The sequence below is a fragment of the Spea bombifrons genome, chromosome 4, assembly GCF_027358695.1.
Source record: "Spea bombifrons isolate aSpeBom1 chromosome 4, aSpeBom1.2.pri, whole genome shotgun sequence".
NCBI classification, from domain to species: domain Eukaryota; kingdom Metazoa; phylum Chordata; class Amphibia; order Anura; family Pelobatidae; genus Spea; species Spea bombifrons.
The window spans coordinates 39034644-39048258 of record NC_071090.1 but is presented as its reverse complement, the minus strand read 5'-3'; positions in this window follow the sequence as shown (position 1 = coordinate 39048258).

The following is a 13615-nucleotide window of genomic DNA, read 5'->3' as shown; positions in this document are numbered from 1 at the left end:
AGTCAACGTAAAACACACGTGACTTCCGCGAACCAACCCAATCAGTTTCCCCTTGCCAAACACAATATGAACGCGATACACTGGCGACATCCACTGGACGCCATGTTTTGGCTGGCATCGCGAGATTTATAACTTGTTCCGAATGTGGTGTTTTTGTTGAATGATTCCATGTGGATTCTGTTATTTTACATAACATGCAACTGGATTTATTTCACAGACAAATCATGTAACTTTCTAGCGTTTTAATTGAGAATAGAAAAGGTCTGTATTATGACTATTTAATTTATCGAGGATCATAAGTAGAATATGGGCATTCACAAAATATGTGATGTGTGTACTCTATGAGTAAAACAGTAAATGGAAATCCTATATGGTAGCATTTTTCATTTTAATCACCTTCACAATGAATATAACATTATTTTGTTAGATGTGATGTATGGAAGTTTTACTTTGCTGAGAGAGTGGTAGATGAATGGATTCAGATATCCTGAATCTAAGACTAGATCGAGGACTGAATAAAGTCTGAGTCTTTACATCACGATAAATGGACAGACATATCTGTCATCAAATTATATGTTTCTATATATTTATATGAATTCCGTGTACTTCTTCTTGGTACTCTGAAGTAAGACTTTCTTTTCTTTTTTTTTTGCAAATGAAATGGATATGTATGCACTAAGTCTCCTTCTTTATGGAGTACAGTCCCTTCTAAGGCACTTTTCTGCACATGCTCAGCCGCATCAATGTATGTCCCCAAAGGAGAGTGTTGGGAAAAGCCCAAGTTTCCTATGTGCGGTACATAGGTATGAGTCCCTACCTATACTCCCTATGCCTCTCTGTAAATATGCCAACAGGCTGATGAAGTAGCCATTGCAGAACAGCAGCTTTGGAGGAGGGTAATAATGAAATGGTGTTTAGGATTGCTCTTTCATATTTACATTAGTATGGCCTTTAATGCAAATGATAGCTGTGAGATTCCTTTAAATATACATGGTGCCCCCTCCATACATATTTGCCCACCTACCCGCCACATATTGTGCCTGCAGGAGATGTATTCAACTGACAGGTGGGGGCACAGGGCCTCACTTATCTTTGTAATTCTAGTTATTTATTTTGAATTTTCAAAACTTCTGAAAATGAATTTAATTTCTGAATTGTTTTGAATTTCTTTTACGTGCAGATGTTCGCTTGGATCTCGTTGCTTAGACTTGGAATCATTGCACTCTGTGATTGCGAGATATTCTCAGCATTAGGACAGGACAGAAGAGCAAGTAGAAGAGGAATGATTGAGTTAAAGTATGTGTGGGCACAAAAGCTTATGCTTCAAAGTCCATTAGTGCTTGAAGTGGGCCAAATTGTCTAAACAGGTGTATGCACAATGACTGCGTCGCCTCCCACACACGTTAGCTATTTGTTTTGACTGCTTAAAACTACTTAACTTTGGGTGTTCTTGAAAGAGGAGATCCATTGTATGCCCAAATTTGATTGAGTTAAAATGTTCTTTTCCTTCCTGCATTGAGAATTGGGCCACATTTTGTTAAAAAATGACAACTGAAGATACACTTCACACCTCGGTGATGCGTACCATTGGAATGTAGAGTTTATTGATCTGTGAGGTTCCCAGGGACTCTGGTAAAGGATTGGGTTTTCTAAAACATGAGTTTTTGTTAGTTCATTGACACCCTCATGGAAATGAATTACTTGTCTCTGTCGTAAAGGTTTGTTATTTTCTTTTCTGGGTTATTCTTTTTATAGTTACCATCATTTCAGTAGGTAGGAGGGAAGATAATGTGAGAAGTAACAGATATGTGATGAAATGATCGCAAACCGAATGAACCAAGAAAATACATTGTATCTAAAAAAGCAGGTGACTAAAAACGGGAGAAAGCAGGCACAGGGAAGTCAGGTGTTCTTATTGGGGGCAGCGGCGGAGCTAGTGAGCTAATGGGCCATGGTGCAAGTTAGCAAATTGTTTCTTTTCGCCTTTAACACAATTGTAAATAAATGAAAGACATACAAATGTAATTTATTTAAATAAAAATTAATTATTTTTTATTACATTTTGAAATCATAAACTTGAAAACATAAAAAAAAATGTATGGTCTATTCACTAATGTAGATTCAGCTGTTATTTCTTGGGTTTATTATTATTATTCCTTAATAATTATTATTTTATGCACTACAACATATACATTTTAATACACACACATCAGACACACATACATACCTACAAATTCACATTTACATACACATATACATATGTATACAAACACATCTTTAATCCAGCTAACAAGAAAATTAGAATTTATATTTTATTAGCACATACTCTAAAGCAATTCTGCACACATGCTGACACGCTTACACATACACTAACAAACTTACACACACACACACACACACACACACATGCTAATATATACTTCCGCTCATACACTCACACATACTAACCTCCATGAAACAACATACAAACATAATTACATACACCTCTCCCTTTGCTGGAGGCAGGGGGCATTCCTGGTTCTCCTCACTAACTGAGGGTTGCAGCACTGGCGTTGGGTGTTCCCACTTGACAGGGCCCCGCACAGTAGGGTCCTCAGTTATGCCAATGGAGCCAATGATAGGTGCTGCTTGCCATCCCCTCTTGTAGTACAATCTGACAGTGTCAGCTGGTATCACATGTACTGTAATATGTTTTGGCATTGTATAAACTGTAATGCAAATATATTGATGATTCTTTTATTTGCATATATGGTTGTCATTTTCTAGTTTATGCTTCTTCTGGGGAAAAAAAACAATTCCATGAAATACTAGGAGAAGTACAGTGTATGCATACTGTATATGTGAAGTTTACATCTGCCTTTGACACTCCATGCAGGTTTGAGGGTTTTTTAATGCGGTAACTGTAATTACAATCACTATAATATCTGATTCACTTATAAAACAAATGACACAAATTGAAAGTAAAAAAAAATCAACAATCTGGTGATTAGCATGCTTTAAAGAGACACTCCAGGCATCATATTCACTTTGAAATGATGGACATGCCTCCTTTAAATTTTAGTGTGTGCACCTCTTTCTTGTAAATGCTGGGAGGAATTTAGCAGAACGCTCCCATATACATTTGCCTCTCTAGTCACAGCTCCAGTGCAGCAAGAGGTCAGCCATTGATAAGCTGCTTCAAGCTAATTCATGGTGGGTAAAAACCGGACCCAAAGAGTTTGTTGTGCTGCAGCTTCTCCTCATGGTTAGCAGTATACCTTTTGTTTATTTTCCTGACAATCATTTGTAAGACCATTCTTATATTAACTATTCTCTAACAGTTCAGTTATCTATGAATATCTTTATTCAAACAAAATATTTTGCAGGATAAAGTTCAAACTCTCTTATCCTGTACCATTTTCTCAAGTTTTGCTTTTTTCAGAACAAGATCATGTTCTTATCTGGAAAAATGCACAGCACAAGAATAGGAATAGGACTTTGTGCATTAAGGATAGCAAAATTATGAATTTAAAAACTAGAATCTATATTAGAAAAGCTTTCCATCACATCTGCATGTGTTTCTAATAGTTATTTTGCTTATCTTTCATAAAAACACCACACACTTCATGTTCGGTCGGGATCTTGGTGACTCACATATGCACTGACACACGCTCACTCTCTCATACTTATACATAAACACACAAAACACACATTCATCTATGCATACGCATTCATGCTCACACACATTTATACATACACTCAAACTAACATACATACAGTATCTCACAAAAGTGAGGACACCCCTCACATTTTTGTAAATATTTTATTATATCTTTACATGTGACAACACTGCAGAACTGACACTCTTCCACAATGTAAAGTATTGAGTGTACAGCCTGTATAACAGTGTAAATGTGCTGTCCCCTCAAAATAACTCAACACACAGCCGTTAATGTCTGTAAACCTTGGCAACAAAAGTGACTACACCCCTAAGTGGAAATGTCCAAATTGGGCCCATTGGAGTCATATAGAAATGTATTACAGAGGGTTAGAAGTAAATGATGGCTAATTTCTTATGCCTCATAAATTGTCTGTGTAGAATGCCAAGTTTCAGGGTCATGCGAATAATTAAGCTTAATACTACTTGATAATGGAAGAACTGCGTTCTTTGGAACTAACCACTGGCTTCAGCCAAACTGAAGCACTATATCTAAGATGTGCATAACCATTACTCTTAAGCCATGAATACCTCTCCGGCAGTATGAGAACAAATCTAATTCTAGTACTATCACAATGATGCTATGTAATGCAATTGTAAGTGGGATCTCTCCTAAGAAAGTATATTGAAATTTTAGTTTGATAATTTAAATACAAGACTGCAAGAAGAAAAAATAAAAAGAAAAAAGGCCACATGGCTTGTGTAGAACAACAAAAACATATTAATTTCAACAGCCAAGTAATGTTTTAGTGTTATTATTGACCATTTAATCGTTTGGTTGTATTTTTGGAATTTTTATTCATTAAATGACAAGTAAACTGCGCCTTCCAAAGTATAATGGAAGACCCCGTCAGGGTGGCCTGATACCTGTAGAATGCTGCAGGTAAATATTTACATTACCAGGTTCTGTCTACATTGACATTTGAGATATCCACTGTAGATATGATCAAGTGTAAGCTGAAGTGAGCTAAATGCAAACAATGCATATTAACTTGACAGGTGCATAGTCGAATGTGCCCCCCGGATGACCGTACCCATAACTCCAACACCTTTCCCCAAAAAAGACACACACACCTTTATTGAGTACAAATATAATTTACACAGGTCATTGTCAAAACAGACCATCACAATTAAACAGAGATAACATATTTCCCTTTCATAAACAATGACAATGACCCCCCATTATAAACATATTACCCGTATAATATTGGGCACCACCACACACCAGGTGCCTCCACCTTAACCCATTGACCACTGAAGGGGCATACCAAGACACCCCCACACCCCGCCGTTTAACCAAATAATAACCCATGTAGGGGCATACCGAGACACCCCTATTCCACTAAATTAACCAAATAACCGATGCAGGGGCATACCGAGACACCCGTTCACCACCCCAGGTTCTAAACCACAGGCCAGCTCGACACCTACCAAACTAACTTGAACCGAGTCAAATTAGTAAAACCAAACCAAAACCCAGTGTACCAAAACAAGTATCCCCAACTATGCCCGCCACTGTGAAATAACGGGGTAGACACCTCCACAACCCACTAATAAAGGGAGGGAGGGTGAGACAAGATTTGGAAAAACAGTTAAGTGAGCCTTTACAAAATGGCTCCCACTTAAATACCCTTAGTTTAAACCCAACCCATAACAGAGATTGAAAAAAAACATTGTAAAAACAGGAGAATGCTCTTGTCCTGAAGCGGAAAATAGCACTAGTCCTTTAACTAGTGTCAAAGTGCTGCAGTGTGCAGACAGCCGTGAAGCTAAGGGAGCAATCTGATGTAGATGAGCATGCGGGTGCACTGATCATCTAAAGTAGCGTGACCATGCGGATTAGTGTAAGTGGGGGCACTGGTATTTTTTGTTACCTCATTAGAAAACAATTAAGAATATGCCATGGACCATTAGCATGCAACATGAGTTCCTATATTGCCCTTATCAGTAACAGGAAGTACCATCAATCGTAATTAGGTATGAGTCCAAAATAATCCAAGTTGATAAATAAATATAAACAGAGGTAAGCAAAGGTCAAGGATTTTAGAAACCAGTAACAAGCCAAAGGACAATTCCAACAGTAATGAAACAAATAAATCTCAGTATCAGGAGATATTATGCGGTAGTGAACAGGACAACAAGCACAAGTGAATGAGAGAGCCCAGTATATAAAGACCCCTGATTAGAAAGCCATGGTTTTCTCAAGCAAGGGATACGCTGTTAGGCGGAAAATAGAAGGATAAAGGCTGAAACCCTGTTAAAGGGGATGATAGTGCTCTGTTATTGTGAATGCAGGCCATTGGTGCCGCATATTGGGAAATGATCCACCTTCTCATTTCTAAGTAGGCTTTCCTAATAATATCTGTAAGTGTGTGTCTTACTATGAGCATATATGAGTACATGTGTGTTAGTGTGTGTGTGTAGCATAAGAATATGTGTATAAGTATGTTTTAGTGTGAGTGTGTGTACATTTGTGTGCCCTATGTGGTACAATCTGGGGTGAGAATTGTAGGGGATGAAAATGATGGTGGGAGGGGGTATGAATATGGTGGTTGGGGAAAATGATTGTAATGAGGGATAGGAATGAATTATAATGTGGGTGCAGCTTTACACTTACACTTACATAGACACACCGCATGTACATGCCCATCCATTATAAAACCATACACTTACACATACATATATACACCCACAGCCACTTTAACACCACACACCTATATTTATGTATTTACATACATACACATACAGCCACTCTAACACCATGCACTTACACATACATACACACACTCACTCTTTGATCATCTATTATTATTATTTATTGTTTTATGTAGCGCCATCAAATTCCGTAGCCCTGCACAATGGGTGGACAGGACAAAACAAGTAGTATGTAACATAACAATTTGACTAACAGAGACAACAGGTGAGGAGGGCCCTGCTCAAACGAGCTTACAATATAGAGATGCAGCTCACACACTTACCCCTATCTCATGCTCCCTCTTACATATTTAGCTCTACTTTTTTTAAGTTTGTTTGTACTGTTTATTACTTATTGTGAAGGTGATTTCTGTTTTTTTTTTTTTTTTAAATAGTCCCCCCCCCCGCATTATTCCCACTATAAGAGTGCTGTGGCAGATATAATCTGCACCAGAACTAAGCGGGGCTAAATTATGGTGATTATGTGGGGGTGTATAGGATACTGTATCAGACATGACCATGTCCTTTAAGTTACCCAAACATATCTTTTAAAAATGGAAACAACCTAGCTGAATCCACCAGTATTTTCAAAATCCTACATTTATTATTTATAAGTTAAAATATAAACGCAACCTCTATAAATCTCTGTCCTTGTTGAAAATGCATACAAGGATTAAGAGACTTTAAAAAACAGAAGTATATGACACTAGTAACTGATCTACATGAAGGATGCACAAAGGTCAAATATAACATATAATTCAGAGCTAATAAACTTCAATCTGATGCCATTGATTAATATAGTACGTACACCAAAAGATATCGGTAAATGGTAATAAACAGCTGTATAGTCTGCTTTAACACTACATTCTATTCTTTCAATACATAATCTAACTATAGTATAGGTACTGAAGGTTATGATATATATTTGAGTCCATGGTATGTTACTTGTAATGTGGCTTTGGACAATATTTCACAGAACTGAGTTTCAATCATCTTGATGTTAGGATATTAAAGGTACTGTTCCAACTATTCCGCTGACCACTAGAGTCCCCAAAATTATATTTTTATTTTCTTACGTATGCTGGAGTACATTTTGCATTCATTTGATGCATGCATTCTTTAGTTATTGAATCAATTGAATTGGAGAATGTGAAAGAAGTGTCCTGACAAATGCTCTCTGGTTTACTGATGATGCCACTCTATCTAAGTTTCTTTTGTACCTATGTAGGTATCACTGAACGTTAACATTTTTGTGATATTTTTACTCACCCATATAGAGATATCATAATTCTCTAGTAGTAAATTAATGCCATATTAGTTTTTTATTATTTCATTGTTCTATATGATTCTTTGTATTGATTTATTTAAATAATATAGTTTCTATGCACAGAAATGATGGTTAGAGCTACAGATATTTCAAACATTTGTTTAAATCTCTAACAAATGTGACAAATATATAGACTACATATAACTTTTGATAAGTGTCTTCCAAAGGAATGAACAATGTAAAAGTACGGTATTTAAGAGAAAGCATTACGTTTGTATTACATCGTTAATTATTTATTGTCCTTGCTGAAGCTGACATTGCATGGCTGTGACATTTATATCTAAAATATATATCTTACACCTATCATGCATAACAGGTATAGCATTTAGTTTTCTGTCTATGATCATATTGTGTACTAATATACTATGCTGAGATAAATAAGCACACTCTGCTGAGCCAAGATTCTGACTGATGAAGACTGAAAAGACCTCCAGACGTGTCCAGGCCCCTTTAATTGCCCCTTTAATTCAAATGTCATCTACAAAACAAAAGTCGTATAGACAAGGAATCATCTGAAAGCCATAGACAGGATTTACAAAGTACAGACATTCAAAGAAAAATCATGGACTCAAATTAATGAAGCTTTGAAAAAAGGGACCACAGAAGAAAAGCAGATGCAAAAAAGGAAGTATGTATAGAAAGTGTCTTTCTTGTTAAATGGGGAAAACTGTCCAAAGTTTTAAAAGTAAGACAACATAATTAAACAGGGTAGATAGTTTTAGCTGATAAGTAATGGGATCAGTTTAATGAGCTTTGTTACATTTTGACATAGATTAGTTTTTTCTTGTAATGTTTGGTTTTATGGAAATATTCCAAAATGATATGCTGAGGCCACCAATTGTGCAACATGAAAGCCACACACAGAACATTTTCTTTAGTAGGATATTTCTAAAAGCCCAATCTACCACCAAAACAAGACCATTGAAGCTGGTTCCATATGGTTTGTACATCTGGATATCACTGAAAATTGGTTGATGCCAGAGGAGGCCCCTGTCGGCGACCAATAAAGTTGTTTGCACGGCCCTTTAACTCCTGATGGCGAACCTACGGCTTTCCGCTCACGTTAACCCCTGCGATGCTTCGTAGATAAGTTAGGCTAGACAGGGAAGGGACCAGGGAGATTAGTAAACAAAGATGAACACGAAGATTCTTCGTGTTGTGTGTCTTCGTATACGTTTTGACGCCACCATGTTCATATGTTCGGTATTCGGGCTCAACAACGAAAAAGCACCCTTCGTGTTCTTTTTCATGTTTGCCTTAATAGGAATGCACAAGTCTAGTATCTACTAGTTTTCTTCAGGTTTCCTAGCCACTTAAATGCCTTTATAATAAATATAAATTGAGTACTTGATCCAAGGGGGTAGTTTTCTATGTGTTGGTCTGGTAACTTTAATTTGCACATATTTCCTTCCAGAACACATTTATCCAGCTGTTTAGGTCCATAGAACCTCTAATATTAAATATATTAGTGTAGGCAGATTTGCCGACAGCACAGCCATGATAACGTCCGCCTGGATAACGTCCACCTGGACAAAACATGTCATACGTTTTCACCCTCATCTTTGAGTCCTGATTTTACAGGCTTTTTTTTGTATGTGTGGAGCCACTAACCACCCCAGTAGCCTAGGCAATCACCTAATGTGCCTATGTGGTAGAGCCTGGCTCAGTCAAATATGTTAAGAAACTAAATGAAAGATAAATGTATAGAATTTTTCATGGCTAGTGTGTAGTTCTCTATACATCCTTGGAATACATGTACTGATTATTGAAAGTATTTGGAAGCGTATGTGCCTATTTGTGCATTCTTTCATTTCCAGTAATGGACACAGTTTGTTGAATGTTTGGTAGTAACTATGAAATGCTTGCATGGGTACATGCTTAGAAATACATACACACACACACACACACACACACACACACACACACACACACAGCATACCTTCTACCAAACATTAAAAAACCCTGTATATTTATTTTTATTATACATAGTATTTCTTTTTCTGAATATAGTTATCTAATTATTGTTATACCAGTATTATTATATTATATAAGAAGGGACTTATTCGGAGGTTTGGCCAAAGGAGTAAACCCAGGGCAGACCTGGCAGGGGCAAGCCCAGCCTAATGCCCCAGTAATTTAACAGTCCATTCGGCAATGTGCAAAGCGTGCAATACTCAGGTACCAGTAAGTGTATTCATGCTGCTTAAAACTTTTGATACTATGTATGCATCAAACACCTGCACAAAAATAAAAACCGCTTCCAAAATCTGCTAGTCAGGCCTCGAACATATTGTGAAATGTACTCTATGTCTATAATACACAATTGGTACTCAAGTTATATCCTAAGAAAATGTCCTTGGTAATTTGCCAAAAAATCCACCCTCTTCCTTAAGGTAATTCACTATTGAAATCTAACTAAAGTCTTCATGTGATGACATTTAAAACAATGTGCACACAAATAAAGCTATCATCATGCTTTGCACAAGGGCAATTTTTTATGGAGTTTTGAACAATCATCTCTCTAAATTAGTATTACGCAACCAACTGATTTACAGTAGAACAAGTCAAGGGCAATTTACTAAACTGGGTGCATCTGAACAACTATAACAATGTGTGGAGTGCTCTTTCAATTTGAATCTATCATGCTTTGATGTATGGTGATGAGCACACATGAATCTTTACCCAGGATTACAGGGACAGTGATGGCCTTAAAATGCACTGTTTGTCAGGTTGTACCTTAAAGGAACCAGCTTTTAAACCAGCTGAAAATCAGCACAGGGCGTGTTCATTTTCTTCAATTAATTTCTTCTTTCTTTTGTTAAAAATTTTGTTATGTAAACCAGATCACACATTTTATGAATTGTTCAATGGGATCCAAACTTCTCATTGTAATATCTCACATTGAACCTTTGTTTGTTAAAGGACATACAGAACATTATGGAGAATTTGATTGCATACAACTCTGCTGCTTAAGAGGTTATCCTGACCTGAGAAAAATATAAATGGGACAGAAGTTTCAAATAAAATTCATATATATCTTCATATCAAAGTGATAATTTCATGAGATTAGGTGGAATGGCATCTTAAAGAGTGAGAAGATAAAAAGCTTGTAGATTTATGTGTATTTAATTTTCCTTTTGATTGCTGCAAAACAATGTTATTCTGACCTGCATTCTAATAGCTAAACCAAGCAAGCCTCTTCTTATCTACCTGCCCCTACCTCCTCATAACCCACTCATTCTATACGTTTTCCTCCAAACAGAAATGATCTCCTTTAACCAGCCCCTACCTGATTCACACTAATGACAATGAATGGTCCATCACCCATGGGGCTTGTTTTTACATTTAATGGTGTGAAAACTGGTGTGAAAACTGGCTTGAAAACTGTTCCCCCGCCACGTCCCAACAATGGATGTAAGGTATAAAGCGCTAACCTGATGCGAGCTTTCCAAAGCATGAGTGTTGGTAGTTATAACTGTTAAGACTAAAAATAAATACCGATACAAGTGCACAAAAGGTCTCAGTGATTAGCACAAACTTTGTGTGTTTACTATATCTTACAATACATTATGAAGTATTTACATTTCACTTGCATGTTGTATATGATATGTGTATTTTGTGTGCAGCAAGCTTTAAAGGCTTAGTTACCAATTTAAAGTCTAAATGATTCCTTTTTTTATCTTTGGCTTTTTTTTACCACATCTTTGTTTAACAATTTTGTATTATTTTTCCAAAACATATACACCTTTATTTGATACATTTTGATATGTGGACATTGCTAAGGTTACCTTACCTGCTCCACTCAACAGTTTCAATTAGTTGGTAAATGGAGGTTTTGTGTGTTAGACCGAGTGGATGGGGTGCCAGTTAAATCACTGAATGTAAACAAGATACGATCATTGTTTTTGCATGCCATCAAGTTGATCGAACAAACTGTTTATTTTTACTATGTAAACTGGCAGCTACTCTAAGTGGTTTCTATACACTGATTACAGATGTGATTTCATCCAAAAATGTCTTTGTGAAAGTTCCTCACAAACATTTAAACTTTGTTAAACTTTAACAGTATGGGAAAAGACTGTTATTTGACTCATAGGCCAAGTAGCAGCTCCACTACACAAGAGAAAAATGTTTTTTTTTGTGATCACATAGAAGAGTTGTGCACATCACCTGATGTGATAATACCATATACCCCAAATACCCAGTTTTGTAGAATAGCCTGTATCAGGCAGATAAGATTGGGAGTTGTAGTTCAAGATAAGCTAAAGGTCTGTTTTTTGACTGTAGATCACTTGGTGGAGATTTTCGGAACACTAAAAAGTTACAAGCGACAACCCTTGTTATATTCCATGGAGCCTGATTAAACTATAAGTTATAATGGCATTAAAAAGTACATAGTTATATGCATTGATAATACATGAAAATTATTTTGTTCACTGTATTGTGGATCCCATTTTAGTTAAGCAAATTATTCACTTATGTTGAGTAAATTATTAAATTAAGTAAATTATTCATTTATGTTGGTAGAGCTAGGGTGATTACCAAGACAAAAATTGGGAACTGTAGACTATATGTTAATTAAAGATTTGATAATGAAAGTAATACTTATCTCTTATAAAGATGTTTGTATTTTAGGTATCTAGAATAGGAGGGGTTGGAGATATCTCTCTGGTCCATTGAACACATGCAAGTTGCCTTCTCAGCACTGCTTTATTAACGGCCTTAATAAATAACTACTTGCATTCAAGGTCCAAACATCCCATTAGGATGGGTGTGTTACTGCATCCTAAAACCTTTTAAGAAATCTAGGTTATGTCCTTAGGGCACGTAGATTCCTGGCTCCATCAGAAAGTTAATATTGAAGGTAAATTTTTACAAAGTTATATGCACTTTGTGAAACTAATCTTTCTTAAAAGATAGTAATAACCACGTCTACAACAAATGTGATTATTCCAATTCTACTGAAAATTGGAGTATACTTAATATCATTTTGTTTTTCAGTACCAAGCCCTGACTGGCCAGTGGGATAATGCCCAGTGGACTGCTACCTAATAGAGCCTCCCATATAACTTTATTGTTGCTTTATTGATGCACTAGATTATGTCAATAGTCTTAAAGCAGATCTGTTCTTCTTCTAAAATCCTAAAATTGAGTACTCTCAAGCAATATAATAATATTATCGATCCTTGGTCTCTGGTACTGGGTGCCCATGGCCTATTACAATTATTGGGCCCGGAAACAAACATTGTGGTCTGTACTGGTAACAAGCCAACAACTGAGCCAGACCTACCATTTAGGCAAAATTGAGCTGCTAGAAAATGCCACCATGAGCTTTTTTCCTATGCTAGCATTGCCGGGCATCCAAGAAGGGACACTAGATTCACCGTCCTTTTTAGACACTATACACTCTAGGGCTAGTTCAGGCAATATTTAATATAACGTATCTAATAATTACTTATTTTCTGGTAAACAGCAACTGCTAGAGGTGATTGGTCTGTTGGCTTCTGATAGATTATGGATGTTTGGGAGTTATAAAATGTTCAGTGGTGGGTGAGGGGAGGCTCCAACTGAAATTCATTAGATGTTCCAATGTAATGTGTAAACAAATGGTAAATATGACTAACTATTGTTTCATGGGGTCATTGCTTAAAATCAAGTACTGAATCTTTTAATATCATCTAGGATATTTCAAAAATTTTACATGGAAATCACTTCCCATTATTTATATTATGTCTCTTGTTTTGGATTTAATTACAATATTTTTGTTTGATCTTTGTTTAGCTGTAGGCATTCTGAATATAATACGGTATATATCCTTGGTCTCATCAGTTTCTCCACGAATTTTAGAAGCAGGTTTGTATTGAAAAAAAACCTTTTAATTCTAGGGTGATCAGTTG